Source organism: Procambarus clarkii, chromosome 29 (genome assembly GCF_040958095.1).
Source record: "Procambarus clarkii isolate CNS0578487 chromosome 29, FALCON_Pclarkii_2.0, whole genome shotgun sequence".
NCBI lineage: Eukaryota > Metazoa > Arthropoda > Malacostraca > Decapoda > Cambaridae > Procambarus > Procambarus clarkii.
Window position 1 is genome coordinate 22,410,675 of NC_091178.1, and position 21,288 is coordinate 22,431,962.

Here is a 21,288-nt window from a genome sequence, read left to right on the forward strand (position 1 = left end):
ATGCAAGGCCCGATTTGCCTAATAAGCCAAGTTTTCATGAATTAATATATTTTCTCTATTTTTTTTCTTATGAAATGATAAAGCTATCCATTTCATTATGTATGAGGTCAATTCTTTTTTTATTGGAGTTAAAATTAATAGAGATATATGACCGAACCTAACCTATCTTTATAGGTTAGGTTAGGTAGTCGAAAAAACATTAATTCAAGAAAACTTGGCTTATTAGGCAAATCGGGCCTTGCATAGTAGGCTGAGATGTGCGTTCTGGCTACTAGGTACGACACATATATATATATATATATATAAATATATATATAATGTCGTACCTAATAGCCAGAACGCACTTCTCTGCCTACTATGCAAGGCCCGATTTGCCTAATAAGCCAAGTTTTCATGAATTAATTGTTTTTCGACTACCTAACCTACCTAACCAAACTTAACCTAACTTTTTCGGCTACCTAACCTAACCTAACCTAAAAAGATAGGTTAGGTTAGGTTAGGAAGGGTTGGTTAGGTTTGGTCATATATCTACGTTAATTTTAACTCCAATAAAAAAATATTGACCTCATACATAATGAAATGGGTAGCTTTATCATCTCATAAGAAAAAAAATTGAGAAAATATAATAATTCAGGAAAACTTGGCTTATTAGGCAAATCGGGCCTTGCATAGTAGGCCAAGAAGTGCGTTCTGGCTACTAGGTACGACATATATATATATATATATATATATATATATATATATATATATATATATATATATATATATATATATATATATATATATCGGACAATTAGTAAAAAAAAAAAAAAAAATTTAAATTATTTTACCTTGTACCTAGATCCACCAGGCCTGTTTGGTGCCTGTTTCAGTACTTCAGACATCTGGAAGGTCACATCCTCCTCCTCAACTTGTGGATGTGCGTTGATAGATGATTCTGTAAAATTAAGTTATTTATATAATAATAAATTCAGTATAACAATAATATTCTGTAAAATTAAAAGTAATTTATACATCAATCAGATAAAACTCTCCAGAGATGGTGATACACAACATATAAAGGACAAGTTTCAGAACAAAATATGCATTTAGGAATAAGGTTTTGTACATGTAGGTAGCACATGAGAAAATAAGTGGAAGGTGATCAAGTTTATATTAACATGTTAATGACTTTGTTAAGGCTTTGCAAGAATGAAAAAATATTAATAATATAATATCACCTACCAATTAATTGTACATCATTTATAAGTCAATTATTTGCATTATTATTATTCAATACTAATGATATAAAAATGCATTTTGTAATCTACTATTTATGCAAGTATTAAGCACAGGATCATGAAATAAACTGCAAAATACTGTAATGGATAAATCAATTAAGTTTACATTTTCCTATAGCTAAGTCAGTCAGTTCTATTAGCAGCAGAGAACAATTATGCCCAACCTCTATTAAATGAAACAATCTTAAGAGCAAGTGATAGAAATATAATCATTTATGCTTGGGAAAATATTATGGAATGGTTCCAAATATGAAAAATATTAAGTTTTTTGGTTAAAATTTTTTAACTTAAAATTTACATTTTTAAGTGAATTTTAAACTTTAAAAAAATTATTTAATTTTTTGGTTACTTACTTAAAATAACATTATATAGTTCTTGTTTTTGTAGAAATGCCAATTTCTTCTTTTGCCCTTCCAGACTGTATAGTGACCACAGGCCGTTTGTTCATATCTTCATTATTCTTCGAACTGTGGTTGCACAACAATCAGACCCACGTACACTGGTTAAAAGCATCACCTAAAAGCAACAACAAAAATGTAGTACACTGACGAATTTTGAATATATATATATATATATATATATATATATATATATATATATATATATATATATATATATATATATATATATATATTAGTTGATTTTATACCCGCATTAGGTCAGGTGATAATACAATGAAGGTGAAAACATGGGGGGATACATAAGGGATAAACATAGGGGCTGCAGAAGGCTTATTGGCCCATACGAGGCATCTCCTATCTAAACACAAAGATTAATCCAGTGTAATTGGCCTGTTATGTTGTAACATAACATAACATAACATATATATATATATATATATATATATATATATATATGTGTGTGTGTGTGTGTATATATATATATATGTATGCCATATACATATATATGCTATGTTGTATGCTACAACTTGGCTGATAATAAAGCCATTCACAACTGCAGGCCTAATAAAAAAAGGAGGTGGCATAGCAATATCTTACAAAGATACCTTCATCTGCAATAGTCTCATTAGTAATAGAGACGACTATTGTGAATATACCTTTGCCAAGTTCTCCAGTAAATCCCTTAAATCCTCCTTGACTATAAGTGCCATCTATAGATTTCCCAATACCGACATAGCTTCATTCTCAGATAACGTAAGGAATCTTATCATAAATAACAATCTCAACAAAAATCAAACCAACTTAGTGGTTTGTAATGGTGAACAAAACATGCAGATACTTATATATAACCTGTGAATAGAGTGTAATAACACCAAAACTATTTGTTTATTGTTTTATGACCATAATAATTGAATCACTAATATGATTCACTAATATATAATCCTAATAATAATCACTAATATATAATCCATTGAGCATGCTGCATCTCTTTCAGTCTCTTTGCAATTTGAACAAGAGGGTTTTTAATTGATCGAACCATATTCTTAAAGTAAAGTAAATGAGATGTATTCCATATTTTGCAAAATATACGATGAAGGCACACAAACATTCATACCAAAACTGAAGGACAGGATTTATGAGGAGACATTAGAGGCATTAAATATTCCAAACTAGAAGACAGAAGGAAAAGAGGAGATATGATCACTACGTACAAAACAGTAACAGGAATTGATAAACTTGATAGGGAAGATTTCCCGAGACCTGGAATTTCAAGAACAAGAGGTTATAGATTTAAACGAACTAAACAAAGATGCCGAAGAAATGTAAGACAATTCACTTTTGCAAACAGAATGGTAAACGGTTGGAACATGTTAGGTGAGAAGGTGGTGGAGGCCAAATCCGTCAAAAGTTTCAAAGCATTATATGACAAAGAGTGCTGGGAAAATGGGACACCACGAGTGTAGCTCTCCATCCATCTGATTGATAACCCAAATGAATTTTTCATGGATATGATACCAACATCAAATCATAAATCAGATGTGATCCTATCCCCACTGGATTTTGAAGAAGCCATAGACAGTATGCCTATGCACTCTGCACCAGGCCCTGACTCTTGGAACTCTATATTCAGTCAAGAACTGTAAAAAACGTTATCGCAGGCCCTTCACATTCTTTGGAGACAAAGCCAAGATACTGGCATTGTCCCTGACATACTAAAAACAGCAGAGATAGCACCGCCCCATAAAGGAGGAAATAAGGCAGAGGCAAAAAACTACAGACCGATAGCACTAACATCGCACATCATAAAAATCTTTGAGAGAATGCTAAGAAGTAAGATCACAAAATACATGGAATCACAGCATCTCCATAACCCCAGACAACATGGTTTCAGAACAGGGCGCTCTTGCCTATCACAGTTGCTGGACCACTCTGACATGGCACTAGATGCCATGGAAGACAAACAAAACGCTTTGACAAAAAAAAGCCTTTGACAAATGTGACCATTGTGTTATTGCACATAAAATGCGTTCAAAAGGAATTACCGGAAAAATAGGCAGATGGATATACAACTTCCTGACTAATAGAACCCAATGTGTAGTAGTCAACAAAATAAAATCTGGACCATCAACCGTAAAGAGCTCAGTCCCCAAGCGTACTGTGCTTGCTCCAATACTTTTTCTCATCCTCATATCGGACATAGACAAGGACACAACCTATAGTACTTGATCATCCTTTGCAGATGACACTAGAATCTTCACGAGAGTAGGCAACATAGAGGAGACGGCAAACCTCCAATCAGATGTAAATCAGGTCTTTCTATGGGCTACAGAAAATAACATGGTGATTAACGAACATAAGTTTCAGCTCATGCGCTACGGAAAAAATAAAAAATATAAAAACGGAAACCACTTACAAAACTCAGTCAAATCATAACATTGAACGGAAAAGCAACGTAAAGGATTTGGGTGTACTGATGTCAGAAGGCCTTACATTTAAAGAACACAATAAAGTAGCCGTCACAACTGCAAGAAAAATGACAGGATAGATAACAAGAACTTTTCACACTAGAGATGCTATACCGATGATGATAGTTTTCAAGACGCTAGTGCTCTCTAGAGTGGAATACTGCTGCATAATGAAAGCCCCTTTCAAAGCTGGAGAAATTACTGACCTATACTTATGCATTTATCTTCGGTTTAACACAACAGGCACCAGACACACGCTAGGCATCATACACACTAGGATAAAACAAACATTAGGCCAGAAGTCAGAAAAGAATTCAAAGAATTTTACTGGAAAGGCTTGCTGTTAGGAAAGGAAGTAATTGAGATGAATTAATGCACAGTATGTCAATTTTGTGAAATATATGATAAAGGAACAAAAACATTTATACCAAAACAAAGATGCAGAACTAGGAAACAGGATTTGTTCAACTGAAATTTCAAGACGGACAGAGACCAAAAGACACAAAAATGGAATCAATATACGAAGAGGCCAAACCCCCAAACATACCAGTAATACAAAGAGAAACAACTACACGGCAGTGAGGAGAGAGGCAGAAAGAAATTTTGAAAAAAAGGAACAAACAAATGTAAAGTAGAACAAATCATATTCTATAAATACAGCAACAACCAATTGCAGGTAAAGGATAATATTCAGAGCTTTTAAATGCATGGATGGCGAAATACTCAAGAAATTGTTCACGACTTTTGTTAGACCAAAGTTGGAATATGCAGCGGTTGTATGGTGCCCATATCTTAAGAAGCACATAAACAAACTGGAAAAGGTGCAAAGACATGCTACTAAGGGGCTCCCAGAACTGAAGGACAAGAACTATGAGGAGAGGTTAGAGGCATTAAATATACCAAATATACTACACAAATATATATACTACACATGCACAATAAACTACCCTACACAGGCTGAGTATGGTGTGTACAATAAATTATTAGCTAAAAGATAAGACTGAGTTTGTATAAATGGGGGTTAAGTCAGAGTGGGAAAATGTAAGTGGAGTGCCTAAAAACCCTGTCCTGGGACCTCTGTAATTCATAATATATACAAATAATTTAGACTCAGGTTTGATCAGCAATATTTGAAAATTTCCAGACGATACAAAAGGGATTTTTTTCTGGATTCAGGATTATTTTTTTATGGCTGAAAACAGGTTTTCAGCAATAAAAAAAATACAGTATTGCTGGAACAACCGTCGACATCTTCAAGAGAAAACCTGAACATCTTCAAGAAGTGAAGATGACCTTGAGAAGAAGTATAGGTTGGGAGAAGTATAGGTTAGGAATTGTCTCCAAAGAATTCTCAAAGAATTACTCGTTATTGCTATCCAAGATAATTAGACGAGCCAAAGCTAAATACTACGAAGATAAATTTACCCAAATAAAGAGTACCTTACCTAAAAATATGTATGTACCTTACGTAAACAAACATTTGATTTTGAAGTGCCGGACAAACAAGGCTGTGGTGGATATGTGGGCCTGAGGGGCCTGTCCAAGCAACAGCCTGTTGGACCAAGCTCTCACATGTCAAGCCTGGCCTTGGAAGGGCTTGGTGAGTAGAACAACTACCAGAACCCTATAATGCATGTATCAAGGTGTCCAGGCAGTGAGCACCACATAATGCAGTGCAGTCCTGTAAGAATAAGCACAGTAAGTATGGGCATGGAGGGGGTGCAGCAGTGGCTTGTGAAGGGCTGGAGAGTAAATGGACATGCCCAGGGGTAAAAAGCATTAGGGTAACAGAACATAGCCCATAAAAATAGTAATGACAATGAATGAATAATTATATGAATGCAATAATACTTCATATCTCAATAGGAATACTAAGCAGGATGCAAGACAAGGTACTGGTGGTGATAGTGGTTGGTACAAGTCCTCACATCCCCACAGACACCAGTAACAGCCCTCACCTCCCAACACAGTACCCTTGTAGCGAGTTAATCTTATACTCGCTTCATTATCTTATAGCATAACTAATTAACACTAATTACAGAAGCTACACAGGTGATACTTTGGTGTGAGTTGAGCGCACTGAGCGTCGGTATCGCTACACCCTTGTTCCTTAACAACCCTTTGGACCTTTATTACAGAAAAATAGAATCAATTAATTTAATAAAATATAAAATATAAGTGCTTACTTACGATAATACTATCGGTGGAACACAAAATCTTCTTCTTCTTGATAGTAGGTGCAGTTTGCATGAAGGGTTAGTCCTCGCCATGACTGAACTGACGACAAAATGGCCGATGTGTTGATATGGCGTCAGGTGACGCTGTGACGTCACAGGTGAGGGACGCTTTGCGCATTACTCCCTCGTACTTAAAAAGTACTACAGGTACTTTTTGGTTTTATTTTTGAATATGGCAGAAGTTGGACAGCTTTTCAAATCATTATAAGGGAGTGAGTTCCATAGACTAGGTCCCTTTATTTACATAGAGTGTTTACATAGATTAAGTTTGACTCTTGGGATATCAAAGAGATATTTATGTCTGGTGGGGACGTGGCCATGTGTTCTATTACATCTGTCCAGGAAGAGTTTCAGAACAGGGTTTGCAGTTAGAAAAAGGGCTTTATAAACGTAATTTACACAGGAGAATGTATGGAGTGAATTTGTTTAGCATGTTTAAGGATTTGAACAAGGGAGCTGTGTGTTGTCTGAAGGTAGAGTTAGTTATTGTCCTGATAGCAGATTTTTACTGGATGATGATGGGCTTGAGGTAGTTTGCAGAGGTTGAACCCCAAGCACAAACGCCATAAGAATGATAGGGATAGATAAGTGCATAATAGAGTGAGAGGAGAGCAGAGTAGGGTACATAATATCTGATCTTAAACAGTATACCAACTGTTTTAGAAACCTTTTTAGTTATGTGTTGTATATGGGTGCGGAAGTTGAGTCTCTTGTCTAAGTATAGGCTAAGAAACTTTCCATCATTTTTATTGCTAATGTTTACATTATCTATCTGAAGCTGAATTGCATTTGTTGATTTGTTTCCAAATAAGATATAGTAGGTCTTTTCTATGTTTTGTGTGAGGTTTGTTGGTTGACATCCACAAGTAGACTTTTTTTAATTAATTGTTTACAACATTATTTAACAGGAGTGGGTTGGGGTCAGAGTAGATGAGTAGTATCATCAGCCAACAATATAGGTTTAAGTATGTTAGAGACATTAGGGAGATCATTGATGTATATAAGAAACAGGAGGGTCCTAGGATGCTGCTCTGTGGCACCTTTACGGTAATTAAGTGGTAGAGTGGGAGAGGTTATATCATTGATGGCTTCATATTGGTGTCTGTTACTAAGATAGGATCGGATATAGTTTAGGGCAAGGCCACGGATTCCATAATGGTGGAATTTAAGTAAGAGGTAGTTATGGTTAACAGTATCAAAGGCCTTTCTCAGGCCGATGAAGAGTTCAATTGGAAACTCACTTTTGTCAAGGGCTGAGAAGATTAAGTCAAGCAGACTAACAATAGCATCATTGGTACTCTTTTGGGAGCGGAAGCCAAACTGACAGGGACTTAGTATATTGAATTTTACAAGATTGGAGTAGAGCTGTTTGTAAAAAAAAAAAAAATAATTTTGATAATATAGGTAGATTCGATATGGGTCTGTAATTATTTATGTCTGCCGTGTTACCTCCTTTATGAACTGGCGTTACTCTTGTTTTTTTAAGGATATCAGGGAAGGTATGACACTCTAGGGATTTGTTGAACAGCAGTGCTATGGATGGTGCAAGGGCATGGGAGGCACGCCTGTGTACCATCGATGGTATTTCACTAATGTTCCCAGCTTTGGTTTTTAGCGAGTGAATGATGGACACAACATCTGTAGGGCTGACCGGAGAGAGGAGAAGAGAGTTTGGATAGCTGCGTGAAAGATATGTGGTAACATATGTCTGAGTCTCTGGGATTTTTCGGGCAAGGTTAGCACCAAACGATGAAAAGAAGCTATTAAATTCAGTTGCTGTTTCAAGATCTGTTGCAGGTGTATAACCATCCTTGGAGATTTTTATCTTATTATGTAAATGTTGTTTAGCTCCTAGGATGGTAGAGATGGCTCTCCATGTGCTTTTTATGTTGCCTTTTGCTTCTTTGAATCTATTCTCGTAATAGGAACGCTTTGCTCTTATTATACTGGTAAGCACTGATGAATACCTCTTAACTACTTCTTTTCCAACTAGGCCAATCCTAAGTTTTTTTTCATATTCATGTTTCTTGTCGATTGCTTTAAGTATGCCATTAGTGAGCCAGGGATTATTTAACCTTTTTGCCAGTTACTTGCTTGGTGAGGAGAGGACAATAAGTATTGTAAAGGCTTTAAATTTTGGAAAGAGGCTAGTTAACGAATTATTATCCTGTGTATTGATAAATTTAGATTCCCAGTTTACATTGTGGAGGGCATTTGTGAGATTGCCTATTGCCGCTTCACATTGTAACCTAAAGGTAATTTTCTTGTTACCTGGTGGTGTTATGGCCATGTTCGCTACAAGGAAGGTAGGATAGTGGTCAGTTGTTCTGTCAGTGATTATACTTGATGTAAGAGGAGCTGTTATGTTGGTCCATCAGTGATCCAGGGTAGTCGCAGATGTTTGAGTGACTCGGGTGGGCCTGGTGATTGCGGGGATGAGCATACAGGAATTCATGCTGTTGAGGAAACAGTCTACTTGAGGGTTATTTTGTAGCCCTAGGTCAATATTGAAATCACCTCTGAGAACTATGTGATTTTTGTTGAGATTATTGTTTATGATAAGGTTCCTCAAGTTGTTATTGTATTTGTGTCTAGCTTCAGACACAAGCATGTTACAGTTATGTCTTAAAGAGTTGAGAGCAATTAAGGATGATAAAGAGTCACTTACAACTAATGTATCAAGTTTGGATACTTGTACACATTTCAGTGCAAGGAGCAAGGCAAATAGTTCAGTCTGAAGGGTAGAGGCCCAGTTGTTTATACGGACTCCCCACTCAAAATATAAGTCATATCCTATTGCCAGGACAACTGCACTTCCAGCTGCACCCGTTAGGCGCTGTAGGAAACCTTCAGTGTATATGATTTGAGAGAGAGAATGCTCTGTGGACAGAGCATCAATATGGCTTAAGACGTTGAGCTTTGCCTCAAGACAAAGCTGGGACTGATCTCTAATTTGCTCCTTTGATGGAAAGGGAGGGATTAAAATTGAAAAGGGTGTAATTTCCTACAGTGCAGGAAAGTGCTATTGTTGTCTCTCTTGGTACAAATTATAAATCTGATACTTTCTGAGTTCAGTTCCAATTTTATTTATCTATTTGAAACAATGTTTACATTCAATAAAGAAATTCTGGAGGGCTTCTGTGCAACGGTTAGGATGAGCTAGCCTAAGCATTTTTATACCAATTTGACAGTTATTTTCAGTAACACGATAAACAACGCTCGGAATATTAAGTTCCTTTCTCATATTAAGTATCTTTGTGGTACGAAGGCACCCAAGGATTATCCTCAAGGCTTCGTTCTGCAATTTTTCAAGCCCTCCAAGCTTTCTTTCAGGATGCCTTAAAGTTAGTTTAGTTCATTTATTATGCACCCCATACCCATCTTGTGGGCGGTAGTGGAAAGGGTTGCAGAGGCACATAATGGGCTCAGGGACTGAACCCAACAATTCATTTAGCTAAGCAAGTTACAATCTTGATGAGCTAGTTACAAAATTCAGTATAAGTCGTCACATCAACAATAGGTTCGAGATCGATCACAAGTACAGTTTCTAAATTAAGCAACTGACATATGTGGAGAGCTAGTGTCACAATTGATATGTTTGTCCTGCACACCGCTCCCCATCCAGTGGGCAGCGGTGGATAGGTTACAATCACTTAGTTACTACTTACAGTTAGCAAACTGGGGATATTTGGCTAAAATTTCTGGTACCAGATCATTTTGAATGAAATATTGACACATCGCTGGTACATTGGTTATAGAATTGTCTCTGAATTCACTATCACATAGTGACGAAGGGGTGTGCAAATAATTTTGTTGACAGTTAACATTTGGTCAGGTCTACATCTTCAGATAATGAGAATTCCCAGAAATACTTGTAACCGAGTCTAAGCCGAGCAGTAGTAACATCTAGAAGTCTGCTGATTTTATTGGATGAACCATAGATGTGTGGCTCCTTTTGCATAATAGTATTGAACGAAAGTTAATCTCCCCAAACACTTTCGCGTTTTGGGCAAGTTACCCCTCCACTCTCCATTTTTGTTTGGACATTCCCTGGTAGTGCGCGGAAATACTGAAAAGTGTATACTCTTTTCAACTTTGTCACCTTAATTCTCGTCCTATGTCTTTCATTTTGGTATCAATGCGTTCGCAATAGAATTCCCAACAGAACTATGTGCATATAATGTCAAAGACAGCAGCGCGCTCCACCCGCCGACAAGATGAATGTAGGCCAAGGGTACCAGAAAAAGAAAGCTGAGCCACCCTCAGGCAACTCTCATTACATTAGAGAGCGTGATAATACTGAAAAGTGTATACCCTTTTCAACTTTGTTACCTCAATTCTCATCCTAGTTTTTTCAATTTGGCATCAATGTGTTCGCAATAGAATTCTCTACAGGACTAAAGGCATATAAACTCCAAAAGCCCGGCTTACCATCCGCAACAAACAGAGTAAGCGAGAGTGTGTTACCAGGGAGCGCACAAGAGCGATAAAATGTATACACTCTTTTCATTTTGGTCACCCCAATTGTCATCCTAGGTCTTTCATTTTGGTATCAATGTGTTAGCAATAGAATTATCTACAGGTTTAATTGCATATAAACTCCAAAAGCAAGGTGTACCATCCGCACAAAACAGAGAAAGTGAGAGAAAGTAACCCGGGAGCACTCTAGTGCAATGTAATGTGAACACTCTTTTCACTTTGGTTACCTCAATTCTCGTCATATGTCTTTCATTTTGGTATCAATGTGTTCGCAATTGTATCTGCTGGCATTTTACCCTTTGCTTGGATCTGAAGGGTTTTAGGCTCACCACGATGCAATCTGATAGTACCACAGGTGTATATACCTATCTTCAAGCAGCAATTCACTCATTCAAACCGACTTATAATAGTTATCCATATATAAATGGTAATCTTTGTTCTACCTGTTAACCTGTCATATGAAGAAAGATTGTCAAAGCTTATATTACATTCTCTAGAAAAGCAAAGAATTAGGAGTGACATATGGTAGAGGTGCACAATGGGATGAATGGACATAACAAAGGGGACATTAATGGGGTATTAAAAGTAGCAACACAAGACAGAACTCGAAACAAAGTGTAAAAATTGGAAAAATTTAGATTTAGGAAAGAACTGCATGAGTAAATACACTGGGTTTGTACCTTAAGGTTCATGTATGCAATTTTACAGAGTTCCAGTTAACTCCCATGCATGCAATTAATTTATGTTATGTTTATGTTTTTTATGTTAAAATGTTTTTGTTGATTTGTTTGTATATTTTCATAAGTAAAGCATGCTTACCGTCTTATTCCAAGTTTTATGATAACTTTACAAGGTTTAAAACATAAAGTTCAATATATATTCTGGTTTTCACACAGGAATTATACGTTAATATAACATCATAATAACGTAATGATGTCGTGTAAATAACGTTATACTGACGTCATATAAATGTTATATTTATGTTATAAGAACGTAAATTGGATAGCTTTACAGAAAGTAAACAAAAAAAACTAAATGTTGACTGAAAATTATTTATTCTTAAATATAAAGCATGAAAACATTATAATACCATAGCATTCACTATTATTTTTAAATTTTTACATAAATCTTAAAAAACTGTGTCTCAAGAATATATGTTTTTAGTTATATCCTTTGGTTTTAAGAACATCAGATATACGTATTTATGTCAAAAGTTACAGTATTACCTTTGTGGAACCATTTAAAAACGTCCACAAACGTTCTGTGTTTGCTGGGATATACATACACATACATATATAATCACCTACACAAATACACACATCAATAATCTTTGTGTCACAAGTGATCAACAAGAGGCTCACAACAGTCACTATAAAAGGCACTTTACATCTATAGTGAGTGACACAGTTACTAGTCTTGCTGCACACCCACCCAACTGGGCGGCAGCTTTACAGTCATGTGCATGCATTACCTACAGTAAGCAAATTTTGGATACTTCGCTAAGATTTCGGGCAGCACATCATTATGAATGAAGTACTTACACATTACATTATGCAACATTAATGAAGTTGTCCATCAGCATTTTGTGGTGTCCAGCTACCTTTATCTTCTGTATGTTCCTCACATTACCAGTATACACAAACATTGACATGTAGGGATATAGACTCTCAGGTAAGTTAGTAATTTAAATGCACAGTAGCAGTCCTAGGCGTTCAATCCCCGACCGCCGTCCAAGTGGTTTGGCACCATTCCTCCCCATCCCATCCCAAATCCTTATCCTGATCCCTTCCCAGTGTTAAATAGTTGTAATGAACAGGCACTATATATATATATATATATATATATATATATATATATATATATATATATATATATATATATATATATATATATATATATATATATATATATAATTATACCAGTATAATCTAATAATATATACTGGTCTAATAAAATAATTAGACCAGTTAATACTCTCACTCGTTGTGTTAGCATATGTTAGCTTGATAAAACTGACTGTTCATTGTTGAGAAATGTGTTAACAAACAATATATCTGACTTTATCAAGACTGTAGCTTGCTTAGCAAAAGGAACTTTATTAAATTTGGGTTCAGTTTAACTACCTCTCAATGAATGAGTAATTGGGGCATAATAAAGGAACTAAGCTGATAAAATGAAAGATGGGAAAACAACATTAGAGAGATAAACTCGAGAGACGTTTTCATGTTAACCCGAAAATTATTTGAGGAGCAAGACGGACTGAGGGTCAAGCAATTGGTCTTCATGCTATCGTGATGGGGGATCAGCCATTATACGTGTTAATGACTCTTGTATAGTTGTGTAGTTAAGGACAACAGGGTAAAGGGGTAATGGGCATTGTGGTTGATTGTTCTACCTGGGAATCCTCCACTGTTTTATATCTTATGTATGTATGTATGTACTCACTTAGTTGTGTTTGCAGGGGTTGAGCTCTGGCTCTTTGGTCCCGCCTCTCAACCGTCAATCAACTGATGTACAGATTCCTGAGCCTACTGGGCTCTGTCATATCTACATTTGAAACTGTGTATGGAGTCAGCCTCCACCACATTACTGCCTAATGCATTCCATTTATTAACTACTCTGACACTGAAAAGTTCTTTCTATAATCTCTCTGTGGCTCATTTGGGTACTCAGCTTCCACCTGTGTCCCCTTGTGCGTGTACCACATGTGTTAAATAAATTTATGTATGTATGTATGGTGTAAGGAGAGAGAGAGAGAGAGAGAGAGAGAGAGAGAGTGAGAGAGAGAGAGAGAGAGAGAGAGAGAGAGAGAGAGAGAGAGAGAGAGAGAGAGAGAGAGAGAGAGAGAGAGAGAGAGAGAGAGAGAGAGAGAGAGAGAGAGAGAGAGAGAGAGAGAGAGAGAGAGAGAGAGAGAGAGAGAGAGAGAGAGAGAGAGAGAGAGAGAGAGAGAGAGAGAGAGAGAAGGAGAGAGAGAAAGAGATGAAGACCGAGACAGAGAAATAGATATAGACAGAGTCAGGGAGAGAATGTTAGACACAGAGACGGATAGATAAGGATATGCAAAGTCAGTGAGAGAATGACAGAGACAGAGCGAGGAAAGAGACAGAGAGATAGGCTGACACAAAGAATGGCAGAAACGAGGAGAGGCAGAGACAGAGGGGGACATTGACAGGGATAGGCGGACAGGGACAGGAGCAGAGGGACAGGGATAGACGGACAGGGCCAGAGGAGGGACGGGGGAACAGAGGGGGGGGCAGTGGGACAGGGACAGAGAGGGGGACAGGGACAGAGACAGAGGGACAGAAACACAGAGACAGAGGGACAGGGTCAGAGAGGGGGACCGGGGGACAGAGGGAGGAGAGGGGACAGAGGAGAGACAGGGGATAGAAAGAGTGGGCAGGGGGACAGGGAGGGACAGGGACAGACAGAGAAGGACAGGGACAGAGGGACAGGAACAGGGGGGCAGAAAGGGAGGACAGAGGGCAGAGATAGGGACAGGGGAACAGAGACAGGGACAAGGGGACTGGAGGAAAGGGAGGGGGACAGATGAAGGACAGCGGACAGAAAGAGTGGGCAGGGGGACAGAGAGGTACAGGGGACAGAGAGAAGGACAGGGGGACAAAGATGGACAGGGCGACAAAGATGGACAGGGCGACAAAGATTGACAGGGGGACAGGAGGAAAGGGGGGAGATGTATGAGGGGGAATGTTTGCGAGAGATGGAGAAGGGGTATTTAGAACGGTAAGTTAGAGAAGGGACAACTAAGGCGCATCATTGAAAAGCAAATGAGCATCATTGCAATAGCAGGAGCCACGCACATCTTCAGACTGCGTTGTTGAGACATTGTCAATTAAGCGGTGTCCAATGACAGTATCTTCGGTATTTAAGCGATACCTTTAAAAATACTGGAAATATTGAAAGATATTAATCCAGATATTAATCCCCTTGTGAAACGCACACAAGAGGCAACAGCTTCTAGCTCTGCAAGCGGCAATATAAAATAGAGAATAGGCGATTGTTTTCACTCATAGTGTAATAAACCCACGGACCCACCCACCCGCTGAAGCCGTAAGTGCCAAGACATTACTTCCGTTTAAAATTTAGCCGGAATAATCCTCAGGTATGTGGAGGATGTGGGAGGCCTTTGATCAACCGCCGACTTCCTGCCCCGTCGACGGGGCCATCAGCCCTCAGTGTGCCCTCAGCCAAATTCATGTGAAACATGTATGTGTGTGTATTAAATATTTTAATTTATTATTTCTAAGATTTAGCTGTTAGCTCTTGGACCCCGCCTTTCTAAGCGTCGGTTGTCTAATGTACCGACTCTCGGCCTCTTTTCCTCCATCATATCTAAACAACATATTTTTTTATCTAACACACACACACATCCCCAAGATGCAGCCTTTAGCAGCTTCCTGACTTTCAGGTTCCTATTCACTGCAAGGTGAATAGAGGCATTAGTGTGTGTATGTTTGTGTCTGTGTGTGTGTGTGTACGTGTGTGTGTACTCACCTATTTGTGCTTGCAGGATCGAGCATTGACTCTTGGATCTCGCCTTTCTAGCTATCGGTTGTTTACAGCAATGACTCCTGTCCCATCTCCCTATCATACCTAGTTTTAAAAGTATGAATAGTATTTGCTTCCACAACCTGTTCCCCAAGTGCATTCCATTTTTCTACTACTCTCACGCTAAAAGAAAACTTCCTAACATCTCTGTGACTCATCTGAGTTTCCAGTTTCCACCCATGTCCCCTCGTTCTGTTCTTATTACGTGTGAACATTTCATCTATTTCCACTTTGTCAATTCCCCTGAGTATTTTATATGTCCCTATCATATCTCCTCTCTCCCTTCTTTTCTCTAGTGTCGTAAAGTTCAGTTCCTTCAGCCGCTCTTCATATCCCATCCCTCGTAACTCTGGGACAAGCCTCGTCGCAAACCTCTGAACCTTCTCCAGTTTCTTTATGTGTTTCTTCAGGTGGGGGCTCCATGATGGCGCGGCATACTCTAAGACGGGTCTCACGTAGGCAGTGTAAAGCGCCCTAAAAGCCTCCTCATTTAGGTTTCTGAATGAAGTTCTAATTTTCGCCAGTGTAGAGTACGCTGCTGTCGTTATCCTATTTATATGTGCCTCAGGAGTTAGATTAGGTGTCACATCCACTCCCAGGTCTCTTTCTCGAATCGTTACAGGTAGGCTGTTCCCCTTCATTGTGTACTGTCCCTTTGGTCTCCTGTCACCTGATCCCATTTCCATAACTTTACATTTACTGGTGTTAAACTCCAGTAGCCATTTCCCTGACCATCTCTGCAGCCTGTTTAAGTCCTCTTGGAGGATCCTACAATCCTCGTCTGTCACAACTCTTCTCATTAATTTTGCGTCATCCGCAAACATTGACATGTATGATTCCACTCCTGTAAACATATCATTTACGTAAATTAGAAAGAGGATTGGTCCCAGCACCGATCCTTGAGGTACTCCACTTGTTACTGTTCGCCAGTCCGACTTTTCGCCCCTTACCATTACCCTCTGGCTCCTTCCTGTTAGGTAGTTCTTCACCCGTACTAGGGCCTTTCCGCTTACTCCTGCCTGCCTCTCAAGTTTGTGTGTACGTGTGTGTGTGTGTGTGTATACTCACCTAGTTGTGGTTGCGGGGGTTGAGCTCTGGCTCTTTGGTCCCGCCTCTCAACTGGCAATTAACTGATGTACAGATTCCCGAGCCTACTGGACTCTATCATATCTGCATTTGAAACTGTGTATGGAGTCAGCCTCCACCACATCACTGCCTAATGCATTCCATCTATTAACTACTCTGACACTGAAAAAGTTCTTTCTAACATCCCAGTGGCTCATTTGGGTACTAAGTTTCCACCTGTGTTCCCTTGTTCGCCTATTACCCGTGTTAAACAGTTTATCTTTATGTACACCTATCAATTGCTCTGAGAATTTTGTAGGTAGTGATCATGTCTCCCCTTACTCTTCTGTCTTCCAGTGTCATGAGGTGCATTTCTCGCAGCCTGTCCTCGTAACTCATGCCTCTTAGTCCTGGGACTAGCCTATTGGCATACCACTAAACTTTTTCAAGCTTCGCCTTGTACTTGACAAGGTGTGTGTGTGTGTGTGTACGTGTGTAACGCACACGTACTTATGTGGTACGTATGTACTACATAACTGTAAGGCGTTTGCTGAATTAGAAAAGTCGGCTAGCAGTCCACCCTTAACGACACAATTAACTCATTACATAAAAAAATACGTGGCTGTGCAACAGTGTGTGGGAATTGGGGAACTGGTGTGCATTTAGACGACTGGTGAGGACCAACAATGACGTAGAAGGATGGCACCAGCGTCTGAATCAAAGGGCAGTGAAAGACAACTTGGCTTTATATATTTTAATCCCCTTACTGTACAGTGAGGCGTCCCTGGTAACCTTGCAATACCAACTGGTTTCTGATCAAAAGCTAAAGTCCAGTCGCCGCAGGGGCAATAAAGAGAAACATGAGCATATGTGGAAGCTTTGGGACCGTTACGAGGAAAAACAGATAAGCACCTCACAGTTCCTCAAGGAATGTTCGCGTTTATCCCAGGAAGTGCCTGAACTAGAATTAGAAAACAGCAGTCTGTTTACTGGTTGTTATTTAACTTAAGTTAGTTGTAAATGATAATGTAAAAATAGCCACTGAGAACTGATGAGTTGGCCAAGACTTTTGCTCGTAAAGAGGGAATTGATTACCAACTTGGACTGCCTTTGAGCAGCCTGAGGGCAGCAATATCCCAGGAACATCAACTAAATTTCGGAGACTTGAAGCAAAGTGAAATTCACACCAGTTACTCCATCTATCATCATTCTATCATGCAGGAAGAACCGCACGTCTATGGGTCATCCAATAATGTTAGCAGACTTCTAGATGTTACCACTGCTAGGCTTAGGCTCGGCTACAAGTACCTCTGGGAGTTTGTAACATCTGCTGATGTAGATTTGACTAAATGTAAACTCTATCAGCAGAACTTTTCGCTTACTTTGCGTCATTATATAATGGAATGTGAAAAAATCGCGGAATTTAGAGATAACACCATCAATAGTGTCCAAGAAATGTGTAAGTACTTCATTCATAATGATGTGCTGCTCGAAATCTTAGCGAAGTATCCAAAATTTGCTTACTGTAGGTAATGCATGCACATGACTGTAAAGCTGCTGCCCAGTTGGGTGGGTGTGGAGCACATGACTGTAAAGCTGCCGCCCAGTTGGGTGGGTGTGCAGTGTGCAGCAAGACTAGTAACTGTGTGACTCACCATAGATGTAAAGTGCCTTGTATAGTGACTGTTGTGAGCCTCTTGTTGATCACTTGTGACACAAAGATTATTGATGTGTGTATTTGTGTAGGTGATTAGATATGTATGTGTATGTATATATGTATACGTATATATATATGTACATGTATGTATGGGAGTGTGTACATGTATATATAATATTAATAATTTTGTAACTAGTGTCACAAATTGTTATTTGCTTAGCTAAACGAACTAGAGGGTTCAGTTCCTGAACCGATTATGTGCCTCTGTAATCCTTTACACCACCGCCCACGGGATGGGTATGGGGTGCATAATAAAGAAAGAAATAGAGTTGAATTGGCCTGATTAAGACTTTATGACCATGTAACCTATGTTTTGCTCCACTACTTACTGGTTGAGTATGGGGTGCATAACAAATAATAGCCTCCTTCGGGGGCGCCTTGTTTCTAAACGTGTTAGTCTTAAATCCTTTAATCTCAAATCTTGCTACAATGTACCTCTTAATATATGTTATGTACTCTCGCAACCCAATGTACCTTCTTGTATATAAATAAATAGATTTCAACTGTAAGGGGGGTATAGTTTGCACCTTGTTATTCTAATAATGGATAAATAATTCTAATAATGGAAGCGCTAATTATATGAACAAGTGCCATGTATTTATTCAGACGAGAACAACAGCGAACACAAACCAGCGCATATACGAACGGAATGGTTTGTATGTACAAACTTCTCAGTGAACGAAGTTGTTTCTAGCCCGGTATCCGAAATTGCAGTATACGACTTGACCAGTCCCCGTCTAAACTGCCACTTTTATACAACTACAAATATCTCCGGTTTTACTTAAAAAATATTTGTCTGGGAAAGGTTTTATATAAAGTTTCTATTTCTGTCATTCTTGTGACTAATAAATAATTTAAGTTATCAAGACGTTTTCAACCATATTTTTTCAGCGTTCGTCTATTCCAACATGGGCGACCATTTTGGAAACGCGATACTTGGGTTGACCCAACTGATAATTGGGTCAAATCCATTATGGTTCGGAGCACATCCACTATGGGAGAGCTGTTTCCTTCAAAAAAGTATAATCATCTAGCATTATGTTTAAAGAAACAATTCCAAGTATATTCTTTGATTGAAAAACATAGGGATAAATACAAGCGTTAATTGTAAATGACCAGTTATTAAAAAAAATAAGAAGTAGGAAAAATGACATGTGGAACCAGACAAAAACATTGGAACGCTTAGGTGATGAGAGGGTAAACAACCGTCGCCATTTTAGCAGCACCCGCCGGTGATGTCCAGCACGAGCATTAAGGGAAAACCTTGACACACACTGTACCTATCATAAAGAAGAAGCACCACTATTGACCGCCAAGTGCTCACATCACGTCTAACTCTAAGAAACAACACTCATGCCTTGACGCTTCTCCCAACATCCGGGGGAGAAAACCTTCACAAACTGCACCTGTCATAAAGAAGATGAAGACTCACCAGTGTCCACAGTGTCCGAAGGTATTCACCCGTCCTGGACATGTGAAACGTCACATGTTAGTGCATTCAGGTGATAAACCTCATGAATGTCCAGAGTGTGGGAAAAGATTCAGTGAGCATGGAAATATGAAGACTCACATGTTAGTGCATTCAGGTGACAAACTTCATGAGTGTCCAGAGTGTGGGAAGAGATTCAGTCAGCGTGGACATATGAAGACTCACAGGATGGTGCATGCGGATGAGAGACCTTTTCAATGTGCCGAGTGTGGCAAAAAATTTAGAGAACGTAGAACTATAATACAGCACTTGTTAGTGCATTCAGGTGACAAACCTCATGAATGTCCAGAGTGTGGGAAGAGATTCAGTCAACGTGGAAGTATGACGACTCACATGCTAGTGCATTCAGGTGACAAACCACATGAGTGTCCAGAGTGTGGGAAGAGATTCAGTCAACGTGGAAGTATGACTACTCACATGTTAGTGCATTCAGGCGACAAGCCTCACGAGTGTCCAGAGTGTGGGAAGAGATTCAGTCGTCTTGGTGATATGAAGAGGCACAAAATGACACATGCAGATAATAGGCTAAACACTTAGTGTGTGGAAGGTAATTAAGAGAATGTTGAAGGATAATGAAGCACGTACAGGTATATTAACTTAACTTTAATCTAAAAGTGTGTGTGTGCTCTCACAATGTCAGTTTGATGTTCTTCAAAGGTAATTCTATTTTGTTTGAGAAATACACTTCACCATGAAAGGTAAAGATCAAGATATTTTATTATATTGTTCTTTATGAAAGTTAGATGACCAAGCAAGAACTAGAGAAGCTGTCACTATAGGAAAATTCAAAATTGCTTATAAGTATAGAAATATCTCTTTAGTTTAGCAAAGATAAATCAAAGCTTTAAATGTTTTTCTTCATATTTGTGTAAATAATAATGTGCTTTCTGTTTTTGTTCTCTGTGAAAATTTATTTAAAATGTAATATACTCTGTAGCTAAGTTATGGACATTATTGTTGTAATATTATTTAGCATTGTTGCTGGTGAAGAAGACAGTCTGAGACGTACTTAAGATGAGACCATTTGATTGATAGGGAAATGTAGGTTAATCAAGGAATTTTCTCATCAGATTCATATGCAAACTGATGTCTATTTTATATTTTTTGTTTAGGCATATTTATGAATAATACTCTTGATTATAAATGTTTCACCGAAGAGTTTATTGAAGGCAGATTGGCATTTATAACTGTCAGTCAAGTTAATATGAAATGCAAATTTATATTACTCTAGAAATTTACATCACTCTAAATTTACCAGAAATTTATATTACTCTAGCCTAACTTTATCAGTTATGCTGTAATTGTCTTGGAATATTATTTTACCCGATTTACCTGAGGGCCACTAACCTTAGTGGCCTCGATAAATCGGGAAGCTGGCAGCTTGTTGAAGGTTTCCTTCCCCCCCCCCCCTCCCACCCACCAATTTTCCTTGATTTTTTCCAGGTATATTTTGAAATTCAGCACATTTTTGCAGTTATGGCGGGTCCATAGAATTACCCAAGTCGGCCCAAATTAGGCCAAAACTACCCAAATCGTCCTAGCATTACGTAAGTAATGAAGAAATATGGTATATTTACTTACTATAATGT

The 21,288-nt window shown here is 38.4% G+C and overlaps 1 long non-coding RNA gene across 1 annotated transcript in view; it reads right to left on the bottom strand.

Moving 5' to 3' along the window:
- The window catches only part of LOC138369814 (uncharacterized), a 10,421-nt gene extending 3,963 nt beyond the window's left edge, over nt 1-6,458 (bottom strand). Inside the window, exons 1-3 of the long non-coding RNA XR_011229981.1 lie at nt 6,337-6,458; nt 1,634-1,796; nt 831-937 (exon numbers count right to left, since the gene is read on the bottom strand). This is a non-coding gene — a long non-coding RNA (uncharacterized lncRNA). The remainder of the gene's footprint in view (nt 1-830; nt 938-1,633; nt 1,797-6,336) is intronic.
- Nucleotides 6,459-21,288: the final 14,830 nt, after the last annotated feature.